This window comes from Camelus ferus, chromosome 6 (genome assembly GCF_009834535.1).
Source record: "Camelus ferus isolate YT-003-E chromosome 6, BCGSAC_Cfer_1.0, whole genome shotgun sequence".
NCBI classification, from domain to species: Eukaryota; Metazoa; Chordata; class Mammalia; order Artiodactyla; family Camelidae; genus Camelus; species Camelus ferus.
In genome coordinates this window covers 75757974-75771654 of record NC_045701.1, presented here as the reverse complement: position 1 = coordinate 75771654, position 13681 = coordinate 75757974, and the positions used below count along the sequence as shown (strand labels likewise).

Sequence of the window (13681 nt, the reverse complement as noted above, 5' to 3'; positions counted from 1 at the left end):
TCCTGCATAAGGTTAACCTCCTGATCAATTACCTGTAAATGTCAGCTTCCTCTTGGAAGTGATCATGCATATGTCTCCCTTCATAAAAAGATGAACCTTGTCCTAACCTCAAGGATTTCAGAATATTATTATGAGAAACTAATGAAGCTGTGAAAATATTTTTCCAAGAGGTCTTTAAAGTTGGATTAACTTCTATTGTAAGGTAGTCATAATGTTGTATTTCCTAAATGTGGGAAGGTGGGCCAGGTGACTTTGAAGGGTATTGTTCCATCCCAATATTGCCACAAAGAGTATCCAGCTGACGGGTTGGATAAGTGAGGCTGAAATCCAGCCAGAGCTTCATTCACCAAGGGGTGCACCCTGACTTAGCACTGTGTCCACCTGGAAGAAAAGCATGTTTTCTAATTTGTGCACAGGTATCACAGGGGTTAAGGAGACTCTGCTCCACTCCTACAAGTCTGAGGTTGTGTTGTTCTCCCAATTTTTAATTTGTTATAACAGCCATTCTATTCCACAACGATTTAATGAGCATCAATTATCTTCCATGACCAAGATCCCCCACTCTTTTGAAATATTTGAAATCATTAGTGGTATTTAGGAACTCTGATTTCAGGGCATTATCCAAACTAAATACAGAATAATGATCCCTGTGCCTGGGGCTTGAGGGAGTGAGAACAGATCGCATCATTAAATATTGCTAAGTCATCACAAGTATTTTTTAAATCTGTGAACTAAGATATATTTCCAGATCTGAACCTTGATAGATCATAGCATCATGTCTTTATCATATATATTCAGTTCTTCCAGCTACATTTCTTCCCCAAATACTATCATCTTAAAGCAGCCACTAGGTAAGGAGTCAGAAACCTGCATTTAAGCATTGGCTTTACATGCAACTCAACTCATTTTTTGACCTTGAATACAAGTTACTTGAGTTCTTAGGGCACTGCCTTTCCTCTGGACAGTAAAAGAAAAACTAGCCTCTGACTCCACAGGGATGTGGTGAAAATAAATAAGATGTAGGTCTACAGAGTCACTTTAAGCTCTTAGGAATGAAAAAGCTTAAAGAGCTATGAGATTTCAGTAGTTATTCTTTTTTTTTTTTTTTAAGCCTTACAAGTGAGAGAGAAAGGTTCCACCTTGGTAAGTTTGGAAGAATAGGACCTCACTATCCCCCCAATCTGTAGCTTTTTCTCGTCTGCATTCACAAAGTCTATTGTAATTCTAGCTGTTGAAATTAATAAGGATCTGTCAGACCCTCAGGCAACAAAGAAAAGTGGTCACGCTCTGTGTGGGGTGAATTATCTGCTACCAGTCAGGCATCATACAACACATGCCCCTACAGGGGCTATGAAAAAACTCAAACGAAACAAAGAAAGTGTTACATTGCAAAAAAGAGGAAGTTGCTAGGATAGAGTTCCCAGCCAGGATATTGATCTGACAGAGTCTAGAGGCCCAAAGATAGAAAATTTCCAGCACTTTCTTTTGGGGGAACTAAAATCACATTTTGCCAGTGTCACAGATACTCTCGCCTAATGCCAAGGTAATTCTTAAAGAGGATCACAAATAACCAGCTGAGACTCCCGATACCCTCCCCTGCCCCAGGATGAGGAATCCCTGACAGGTGATAGATAAGTGCTGTACACACTGTCACTTTATCTCCCTTAAGAGAGCAGCACAATCCATGGAGCTCACACAAACTCTTCTGTAGCTTCGATCCCATACTGGCATTCAAGAGAAAAGCTGACAGTCACAGATTAAAGAAAAACATTATAGTGAAGTGATACTTACAATAGGTGCCTATGACTAAAGATGTGTTTTTGCAAGAATTAACTGGAAAGACACATTGGCATGCTGAAGTGGGTCTCTAAGCTAGTGGATCAAGCTAACATCTTTGTCTTGGTCTCATTGGGGCTCATGTTTACTTACAGGCTTTGAGTTTCTGCATTTACTCATTCAATAAACGTTCATTGAGCACTGTAATGGAAATTGCTGGCAGTGCCCACAAATCTATTCTCTCTCCTTCCTGAGAAAGTAGCTGTTTAACTATAACCTAAATTTTCTGACCCATCTTATAGGGAGAGTTGACTACCTAAGTTTGCACTAATGGAGAGTGAATGGAAATGATGGGGCAATTTTAGCATCACTTGCTTAAAAAAAAAAATCCTTGACCTGGACTTTTGCTGTCATCTGCCTGCCTACTGAAAATGGCAAAGTCAAACCTACCTACCGCTGTGGACTGTTATGTGAGAAGGAAATAAACATCTGTGTCTTGCAGTTTCTTTGTTATACCAACTCAGCCTACACTTTTACAAATATAAAGGTGCCTTCTGGTATCAAGTTTTATGTGACATGCTGGTGATTCAGCTTAGCAAAAAATACATATGGTGCACGTCCCCATAAAACATATAGTTTAAAGTCTACCTTAGTCTTCTACCTAGGAATCAAAACTCATGAGACAAATGTCTACCATAATCAATAATCAAAATAAAACAGGGCAGGGAGCAAGAATATAGGAGTGGATAACGACCTGGGCTTTAGTGCTAAGCAAATCTAAATTCAAGCCCTTGCTCTATCTTTTACAAACCATATCCTTGGGGGCAAATCATTTAACTTCTGTAGATCTCATCTTCCTCCTTGTGAAGCAAGGATAATAGAAATAACAATATGTACATAATAGAGTTGTGGTGATGATCAAAAGGACTAGATATGTAAATAGCCTAAACCAGAGCTTGAGTGTTATGAAGTGTGATAATCAGAGTTCAGGCTTATTGTTAACTTCCATGGAGAGGAGCTTAAAGAAAAGATATGAACCTCAGTATCTTATTCAAGTCCTATTTTGCGAGGCAGGTATCATTCCCATTTTGTAGATGAGAAAACTGAATCTCAGATAGAACATCACTTAGGAAATAGCTGACCCAGAATTTCTTTCCAAGTCTCTCTGATTCCAAAGCACATCCTACTGCACAGATGTACCACAGTCAGGACCAGTAAACACTACTCAGTTATTGGTCCAACAGGGCAATTCTTCAAGGTCACACAATACAGCATCCAGCTCTGGACCCCAGTGATAAGTTGATACCCTTTCCTATGTTCCCACGAACTTTATGCCTCTGTCATAATTCAATTAGCTGAGTTAATTCAGTTAATTCAGTTTCATAATTATGTTTTCTCATCTGGCACCCCCTACTAGAGTGTGAACAACTTGAGATAGGGACTATGTCTTCAATACCTCTGTCTCAGGATTTAGTGAGACAGGAGGGAAGGGGGCAGGGCACTACTATAAAAGGAATGACACAGTAACTAGCACTAAGATGGCGAAGAATTCAACTCCTAATAGACCTTGAGGCCCAAGATGGCAGGAGATTTGACTTCCAGTAGACCTTGAGCTTTATTATACAACCGTTGTAATATATTAGCATACAAAATGGCACTGCCACAGGCACCATGACAGTTCTGAGGCTAGCCATAAAAGGTCAAGAAGTGGGCACTGGCCCAATTCTTGGGAATCCCCACCACTTCCCCAAAGTAGTTGGAATAATCCTCCCACTCGTTGGCATATGAAATAACCAAGCCCATAAAAACAGCAACACCACACCTCGTGGCCTCTCGCTCCCTCACCTCCCTAGATGGCCCACACTCTGTCTATGGAGTGTGTATCTACTTTTACTCTAACGACCACCCACCCCACCTTGTGGCCTCTTTGGCCTTCTGAGATGGCCTACACTCGGTCTATGGAGTGTGCGCCTCCCTGAATAAATCTTTTACTCAATTATGGCTCACTCTTGAATTCTTTCCTGCACGAAACCAAGGACCTTCACTTGGTGGGGCCCATCCCAGGGACTCGCCTGAGACATAGGACATGGCCATCTTCTTGTGCCCCATTTTTTCCAGTATCATTAGAACAATGCCTGGTATGTACTAGGCAATCTATTGGTAATTGTTATTAATAATTTCCATGTGAATAAGAGAAAAAAAACTAAAAGCTGGAGTATGAATAAATAAAAACCTACAAAGGTGGTTATTTGTTTGATGCAAAGAAAATGGAGGCATTGGTTTTGAAAATAAATGGATGGCAACGAAATATTTAATAAAACCCATTAAGCATAAGAAATTAATACAGAGAGGCCCCATGATAGAAATAAATATTTTCCAAAAGTTATATGCCAGTTGCTTTGACCTCAAAAACATAATGAAATGTTATACATTCTCTGTAAGGGTCCGGTTCACAAAAGCTTTTTTAACCTCAGTTGAAACTGAAATATTGTAGGATTGCATTAGAAAAAAAATATATCGAACAATATGGTTGAAACATCAAAAGAGAAAAACAAAACTCAACAAACTGAAAAATCAAGATTCTGTCTTTCAGTGAAAGTAAATTTAATTAGAAAAAGATAAGGAAGAAAATGTTGGCCCTTAAAGGTTCTGAGTGCATTTACTGTGCATTTTCAATGGGTTTAGAGGTTAAAGGCACTGATTCTTTATTCTCCCTAATTCCACATCAAAGCTTCCAGCTTTCATTCCCTTTACTATAGAGATATTGCCAGCAATACTCTTAAACTGAATAGTCTGGATAAGCCCCTTTTTCTCTCACAAGTGGAACAAACAGAGGGAGATAAATCTTTCTAAGATAACTGGAAAAGAACTAGGGGAAAAAAAGAACTATAAATTGGCATAAGAAAGGTTAAAAGGGAAATAAGTAAACTGGCCTGAAAGATAATACCTGGTGAGAACTATGCTGACCTATGATCAATGAAATGATAAGAAAATAGAAAGATGAGGCAAAAGCTTTATAATACTTTTTTTAAGAAAAGGAAAAGGTAGCAGGAAAGATAATGACTCATGTATTCTTCCATGCTGGTCAACAAATAGTATCATCAGCCCAAGGAATTTTGGTTGTTAATAAGAACAAACAGGAGGAACAGATATCTTGCTGCAGGAGAGGAAAAGACGTATGGTATTTTCCAATCACATAAACAGGTTAATTGCAACTTGATTTAATTTTAAGTTCATAGAAACTGAACTGATGTCCTCCATGTCTGTGAAGAGGAGAACACAAAGGATTAATATAAAACGGGTATTTAAACTTGAAAATATAAGGAAGAAACTCTGTGACGTGGTATTCATACAAAGGCTATTGCATGGCAAACTGGAAAATCAGCAAGGAAAATGAAAAACTAAGAGGGAACCACTCTTAACCTTTATGTAAAAATTCAGTCACAGTTTAAAAAGATAGAAATCAAATAATGAAGAATCCTAGAAAATCTTTGAAGCTACCTACATGGGTTTAGCAGAGAAAAAGTGATGCTTCCTGGTTAATTGGGTGAGATACTTTTTTTCTGAGTCTTTGATAACTCACCCTTTGCCCCCACCCACCTCTCTCTCTCACACACACACACACACACACTCACTCACTCAAAGACTATCAATGGAAACATCACTGTCAGCACCAAGGACAGCAGCCTTCACTTTGACATAGGTGTCAGTGACCGTTAGAAACCAGGTACACCCATCTCAGGGGCTCATTTGAATTCAGGTTAGAAGTCCTTGGGGTTTAGCCCAAAGTTGTGAACACATGACCTACAATACTACCTTTCCTATTCAGCATATGATTATCCGTATTTACTAAAACAGTGGACATTTTACTATGGTCTCAGAGTAAATCACTGACAAAACTGAAGATCAGAGTCTACTAGAGCTTGAAAGACCCTCCAGGAGTCTACAACCCTGCTGCTTCTTTGCAAAGATGAAAAGAATGAGGACAAGAGGTCATGCAAATAGGTTCTAACAGACTCTAATCTGGATATTACAGAAATGGTAATGTTTCTATTTTAAAAAATTTAAAAATGTACTTTAAAAAATTAAACAAAATTGAGGGGGTTCTTTCAAGTTCATATTACTTGAAGACTTACAGTGTTTACTCAACCAGACTCTAATAATCATTTGTCACATGAAAAAAGCCAAATAGAAATTTTAAAATCCAGCCCTTGACCCTAACATGTTACCATTTCTTAACAGTAATTTAACAATGGTATATCAGCTTATGGAACTGTTTTTACAAAAACATAACCAATAGCTCCACACCTCATCTGCCACATGCTAAATGTTTCAAAAATATGACTGGAGTTTATCTTTCATTTTTTGTCATGGAGAGGATTATATTACTTGAATTTCCTCTAGATACACATTAAGTGGGAATGCATCTAAGAAGTTAGTGTGTTCACATTCAATTTAGGCATCACCTGTTTTAGGAAACCAAGCCCTTGAAGTCTGGGCTTTATGTCCCTCCTCTTCACTCTCACAGTAACCCTTGCCTATCTATAATAGTGTATTCATCTTATTATGTGAAAATTTTACTTTTAGATGCCTGCCCTCTCGTTTTATGAGCAACTTAAGGGTAGGTGCAAAGGCCTCCCTATTCATTCTCTGTGTCCTCAAAATGTGTTGCATGAAAGACACTGTACTATGTACTGGAGCTGTAACTATGATTAAAACATTATTCCTAACCTCAAAAAGTTTAAAGTTAAGTAAGTGAGAGGTAGAGAAAAGGAACTTTTTATACTGTATCTTAAGAGAGAGTGAAACAGGTTCTGATGTCTAACAGATCAGGGCTTAAACACTAGTTCTGGTATTCTAAATGCCTGGGTAAATTAATTAAATGTAGCTGAAGATGAGATAATGGCAATAATATCTAGCATTTAGACTTGTTTTAAAGATAAAATAATAAGGGAGAACCTATTCCTGACCATAGTTAAGTGCTCAGTGAGTATGAGAATGTGCACACAGCTATAATATTGATGGTATATGCACAAGACACTGGCAAAACAAAGAGCTGGAGTGCACAGATTTATTACACTTTAATCCAAAGAGTGATAACTGTACTAGTGGATAATAATATAAATCATTTTATTTAACTAGATGGTTATTTAAATAAGCTGATGGGGGCTGCAGCAGTGTAGAAGGAAAGTTATGAAAAGCTCCCTGAAGGAAGTGGCATTTCAATGAAGCCAGGAAAGATGAGTAGCCACTGACCTCATGCAGAGGGGCAGGAGGTAATCCAGGTTGAGAGAGCACCTTTTGCAAAGACCTAGAGATAAGGAAGCACATAGTGCTTTCAGGCAATTACAAGTAGTTCTGTTTAATGGTGGCATCAAATCAGAGGCATGCTGAGGGGTGGCCAAAGATGGGGCTGGAGGGCAAGCAGTAGCCCACTCATGAGAACCTCAGGTGTCCTGCCCAGGAGCCAGGACTGTATTCTGAGGGCAACTTATAGCCACTAAAGAATTTTATTCATGGATGTAGTGTAATAGAATTTACATTTTAGAGGGATGACTCAATCTGTACTTTGAAGAACAAGTTGGGAGAAAGTGTAACGATGAAGTGGTTAGACCAGAAACAAGATCCCTGACTAAGAGACTGGTGCAGCAATCTGGGAAACAGCTGAAAGTGGCCTAAATATTTTGTATCCCAAGTGTCTTAGCACACAGTGTCTGACACCAAATGGAATCCTAATATACTTTTGTTGAACTAACTGAATAGTAGGAAAAGGAATTCATATGCCATAGTGGGAAAGAAGCAGCGTCTCTCCTGGCTACATAGAGTCATCCATATCTATCCCTCACTTCTGCATCTTATGCAGTCCCATATAATTAAAAGTTTTGAGAGCTCTTTACGAGAGGAAAGTAAAGAGATAAAATAAGACACCTGTGATCACAAAGTGTAATCACTTTATATTACTGGTGTTTCATAGTTAGGATTAACACCCACTTTTATGCTGATTGTGATGTCAGGTTTTATACGTGCAATTTATATAAAATTTGCATATCTTGGGCTATGATTTGACTTACAATCTGCCCCAATCCATGAAACAGCAGAAGATACTAGTGTGTATGTCTATTTATTTATTCCAACACAATACATTTCTACCTGCATATTTTTACATCTTCCCTAATTTAAAAAGAAAAGGCTGAAATAAAAATAAAACTTACCAGTAACATAGATCCTCTGTCTCTTTCATGGTATCAGTTTCTGGCTCCTTAAACCTTTTTTTCCTTCACTGTTCAGTTTGTTCAGATTGGTGCTTCATGTGGGATTCTCAGTGCTCATGATCACAGCCAAATACATCGACATAGGGCATCACCTCCTTGTCCGATCTATTATAATTCCAAAGGACTTTCAAAGGGCCTGTGACTTCTGTGGCTTCCCAAAGGCTCTGTGTATCTAATTTCTCCTGACCCCCCATTTCTTGGCATTCGTGTTGAAACAGGTGTGAGCAGACACAGGCAGGTCCATGGAGCCCATGGTTCAGTGCCGGCACAGGCTAAGGGTTACCTTCCTGCAGGAGATGACTCCGACAATGTTTTCCAGGATGCCAGCTTCCAATTAGTGTCATCTTTTGCTCCATGTCTTAGGGCAAATGTCCAGTTTATAGTAAGTAGATTCAGGCTGTTTTGAGAGATGAGCACTAATGCCATAAAAGAGCTGCATTTTGACTTCTTCCCATGTGTCAAAGAAGACTGGTCTATCAAGTGAAGGCACGGTCACTGCTGTCCAGTACAAGGTCAGCCCCTTGTTCATGATCTGGGATGCTAATTTATTTTCCAACAATGAAGCCAAATGTGCTTCCAGATGTTGAGCTATGAACACATAGCTCATAGCAATTTCAATTGAAATTGTTGCAAGCATATGAGAAAAAAAAAAACCTCACAGCTAAGACCTACAAATTGTCCTTGGGAGACCATTTGTACTAAGGCAGTGTGTTGATGCAGACAGCCAGGCAAAATTTTTCTTCAACCAGACCCAGGATGGTCTTTTATCAGCTACCCTATTGTTAACAAAAAACAAAAATTCTTAAAATAAATTTCCTAAAGACCATAGATTTCTCTATAGCTGATGGAGGTGAGGGGAGGAAGCACAGGCTACAGGCATGGAAACTTATATAAGACTATGTTCACATGATGCCATAACACAGTTGGTGGGGTCAAGTCAGTGCCAAATATGCTGAAAGATTATTGGATCAAGTTAACTACTTTTTGTTTTCTTGTGTGTTTGTTTTTACTGAATGAGTGGGGTAAGTGATCATTAAAGGATGACCCTGTGTAAGCAGACAGCCTTTCACAAAGGCGTCTATTTAAAGCTGCCTGACACATAAATTTCATAGCAGAACCTAATCCAGGGACAAGCAAAGACATTCCATTCTCTTCCATGGGCCTGGCCCACATACAGAAGCCCAACCTTTGGCAACAACTCCTTGACTACTTTTTAGTCCAGACCACTGGCCAACTTTGGTCTACTCTTCCATGTCCTCATATCCGACTCTGAAGACACTTTATACACTTATTCATCATTAACCCTCGATGAACTGTCTTACATATACTTGTGTACTCACACTATGGTCATGCACACTGTCAGCTATGATCAGAGATATGCCTCAGCATTTTCCCCAGTCCTTAGGTTCCAATAACAGCCAGGCTATCATCCTTCTTTGCCTTCTCCAGTGCAAAAGGAAAAAAAAAACAACACACATTTACTGTCAACTCCTGTGCAAAGATTAACTTTAGATATGGAGTCACTTTAAGTGTTAAAATATCTGGTAACTCTCCTCCTTTTTAAGTCTTACCTAAAATCTCATCTGCATTTTACCCTCTTTCAACTGCCACAAAAAAATTAAGCTGAGCCATGAGAACAAGAGTTTTACGTGTGAGGCGGAATGGGGTAGCAGAAGAGGCATAGGCTTTGGAACTAGACGGGCATGATTCTGAAGTCCACTTTCCACTGCACACTTGCCTGCTATGAGAGCTTAAGCAAGTTACTTGAACTCCTCCTGCCTCAGTTTCCTCATCTGTAAAAATAATGATTAAATGAGATAAAGCATACAGGGATATTAAGCAGAGACTTTGGGATATAGAATCACTATATATGGGTTATATAATAAGGGTTCTATGCCCCTTCTGTGCTTTTTTCTTTTTAAGTTATTGATGAGAAATCTGAGTTCCCAAGCACTGATGTTAGCACATCTACTCCAGAGCAGTTCTATTCAAATATAAGCACTTGTTATAACCTGGATGTGAATGTATTTTCCAAAAATGGCCACAGTAATACTTCCAGTCCCACTTGCTCTCCCAGCACCTTGCCACACCCCTATCAATTTTTCCTTTCCCTTTAAACTGGGCATACCTTTGTGACTTCCTTGACAAACAGAACGTGATGAGAAGGACTCTGCATGATTCTAAGATTAGCTCATAAAAGCGATACAGCTGCTTCCTGGCTGTCTCTATCTAGATGCTTGCCCTTGGAACCCAGCCACCATGTAAGGAGGCTCAGGACAAATGAAAATGCCACACAAAGATGCTCCAGCCAGCAGTCCCAGCTAAAGTTCCAGCTAACAGCAAATATCAACTGCCAAGTGTATGATGAACAAGCCTTCCGCTGATTCCAGCCTTTGAGATGACTTAGCTGATGCTAAGTGGGAGAGAATGACTTCTTCCAGATTCCGACCCAAACTACAGATATGTAGGAAAAATACATGCTGCTGCTGTTTTAAGCCACAAAATTTGGGGGTAGGTTGTTATACAATAGACAACTAGAACAGTAATTAAATGCACTGCTATTAAGTTTAGAGTCAAAAAAGAATCTTCACAAGATGTCATCTGAAATTCTTGGGATATAAAATGGAAATATATCCTCAAAAACTTCCCAATCCATCTTCCTTATTCTGTAAAAAACGAAGGACCCAAGACACTTTGTGTCTTGCTTGAGATCCTATCTATACCTTTGGTTACGTGTGTGTCTTAAAGCATGTCCAATTCAATACTGCCCTTTCCCCAATATGACTCTGAGTCCTAGGCAAGTTTGTTGGGTTCAAGATTCAAATAATCAACTTGGGCAACTATTCTCCAAGTCTACCAAAGTTCAGTATAAGGGTTCTATGCCCCTTCTGTGCTTTTTTCTTCCTGCTTAGCAGAGAGCCTGATCTAAACTTGGTTGATTTAGTGTGTGAGGCTGGGAGGCCAGATAGGATCCAACAGGCTCAACAGAGCTAACAAGAGTAAAAAGAAGTGTCAAACCATGAAATCAGCAGATGTGACTTGAAGCAAGGAGAGAGGGCAAATGTGCTGAATGTGAGGCTGCTGTTTTTCTACAGTCACTTTTCTGAGTATAAATGCCTAGAAAGTCTGTAACATTGATCAAACGTTTGGCAGAAGCCTGCATCTGGAAGGCAGAGAGTTTTCCATATGATGGTTTTATCTTAACAGGAGCTAATCTGTTATGATAGCCTCACATACATACACAGTCCAGCAATTAGACAATGTTGTGTCATGTAATTGATTGTAGACTCTTGGTCATTGAAGCAGCGATAGGAAAGCGTGTTGAGATGCAGATGTTTTTCCTCATTGCCGCCAGACATGCAAACTGTTTAAATTGGCTAAAAAAGTTTGTTTCTTAAGGCTAACGTGTTCTTCCACTCCCATTCTACACGAAAATCAAGCCAGGACTAAATGCTACCTATCTATCAGAATAGCCCAAGCATTTTCATGGAATAGATATGGGAAAGTGACATGCACACAAGTCTAAAATTTTATGGAAAACAATAAAGGGGAAAATTGAAATGAGAACAAAAAAGAAGAAAGGCAAAGAAGAGAAGAGAGCAGAAGAAAGCATGAAAGAATTAAACTGACTACACTCACCTTAATTGTGGTTCTATGCCTTTCTCTTTTTCCAAAAACCACATCTCAATAAAAAATAAGGCTACATACAAGTTCTGGTGATCAAAGAGTTACCTTTTTTTTTTTTTTCCTGGAGTTTTAACTCAATACCTCACAGTAGTTCAGAGTTTTTTTTCTCCTCTCTATTTTCCCTAAATTAGTGTTTAAATCAAGGATTAGCAAACTACACCCCTCATGTTACACTTGTTTTATAAATAAAATGTTGTTGGAATGCATGTTCATTTGTTCAGTATTATCTATGCCTTCTTTTGCACCACAATGATGGAAATGCAATAGAAGCCAAATGGCCACAAAGCTGCAAATATTTACCTTGCTGGACTTTAAGAAAAAGTTTTTAGACTCCTAGTTTAAATACTACCAAATACTACCAAGTTTATGGCTCTCCTTCTAAGTTCTGAGAGTTTTGGGGGAATTTTTCATTCTCAATGTGGTTCTCTTTTTCTACTTGCTGGTAGAAGAATCTGATTTTAAAGGCACCATCAATAAGACCACTAACTCTATTACTTCGATGAAATTGAGAATTTGCTCCATGGACACTCTCCACAAAGATTCACTTTAGAATTAGCTTATAGAGGACACAGTTAAAGTTTTTCATAACTTTACTTCCTTCGTCTTGAAACATTTGCAGGATGTTGTAACGATTTTGTTGAACAAGAAGTAGTGGGAATACCTTCCGTGAACCTGACTATATTTAGCCACGGACTGCAGACAACAAAACTACTTCTTTCTACTTGAGCAAATTTTGCCTCAGCAGTAAAGTCAGATTTCTTTCTCATTTAGCTACAAACCGCTGATTTTCTTGTTCTAGGAAAGGAAAGATGAGAAAGCTGAAAGTCAAAACAGCCCGTCTCTTACATAGTTTGGTGCTAGGTCTTTTGAGTTACAAAAATCTCAGGGAGAAACTTGGACCAAAAATGGTGGGGGGAGGGACAGAGTGGAGTATAAAAATCACAGAGAACAGTGAAGCTGTTAATCATTTTTATTGTTCTTACCTGGGTGCTTCTGAAGAGTCATATTTAATGGTTATCTAAGCAAAGTGAATTATTTTCAATGTTTCAAACAGAATGAAATGTAGATACTGGCTACTGTTATGGGACATCTGAAATTGCCTAAAGGGTAATAAAACGCATCTGAAGAAGGACCCAGGAGAAGTAGCAACAATGTTGGTATTTAACACTCAGAAATAAATGGCTTGAGAATGAGAATGAAGCCAGAAAATGAAAATCACAAGTTAAAACATGAAGGATAAGGAGTGAGGAAGTTTAGAGAGGCTAAACTTTTTGTTTTGCTTTGTCTGAATTTACAGTGTGGTTTTATACATTGCTCTGAAAGAAAAACAAATTGGGAAAACTTCTGAAAACATCTCCATACGTACCTCAGCGTTCTGATGCCTTCTAACTCACGCAAGCTGGGCACTAATGGCTCATTATAGCACACAAGATGCATGTGTGTCCTCCTAACTCACAAGCAGTTACTCTGTACTTGTCTGTAGATAGTGAACTTCCATCATGTTTAATTGCCAGTTTTGTCCACCCTGGGTGGTTACATTCCCAGATGTCGACTAACTGTAAGGATTGGTCGTCTTCCAGATGTGTTAGGTTTTCACACATCTCTGTCAACTCCAAAAGAGTATGTGAACGTTTTTTTGAATCTATGACCACTGATGGATCTCTCCCAGATGTCTTCCTGGTGAAAGTGCCCCTTTTCTGGACTGTTAAAATACACTAACCACCATCTGCACCCCCAATGTCACCAGTTGGTCTTAGAAAAATGAAATACAGATGCAAATTAGCAATGGGTAATCTCTGGTCCCACCATTTCAGGTCTCGTATAATTGAAGACTTGCTGATGTTACAAACGAACATCAGACTTTAAGTCTGATTGGACCTCAGACTTAAATCCAAATAAAGTAACATCAACATCAGAGACAGACATAGCAAATTGCATAAAATGTT

At 38.9% G+C, this 13681-nt stretch overlaps 1 long non-coding RNA gene across 2 annotated transcripts in view; it reads right to left on the bottom strand.

Moving 5' to 3' along the window:
• Positions 1–13681, bottom strand: part of LOC116664373 — an 88017-nt gene that overhangs the window by 28603 nt on the left and 45733 nt on the right. Inside the window, exon 1 of one of the 2 annotated variants that reach the window (XR_004320886.1) lies at positions 7989–8585. The exons of the other annotated variant lie outside the window; for it this stretch is intronic. This is a non-coding gene — a long non-coding RNA (uncharacterized LOC116664373). Of the gene's footprint in view, positions 1–7988; positions 8586–13681 lie in introns of those variants that run through there. 2 annotated transcript variants of the gene reach the window in all.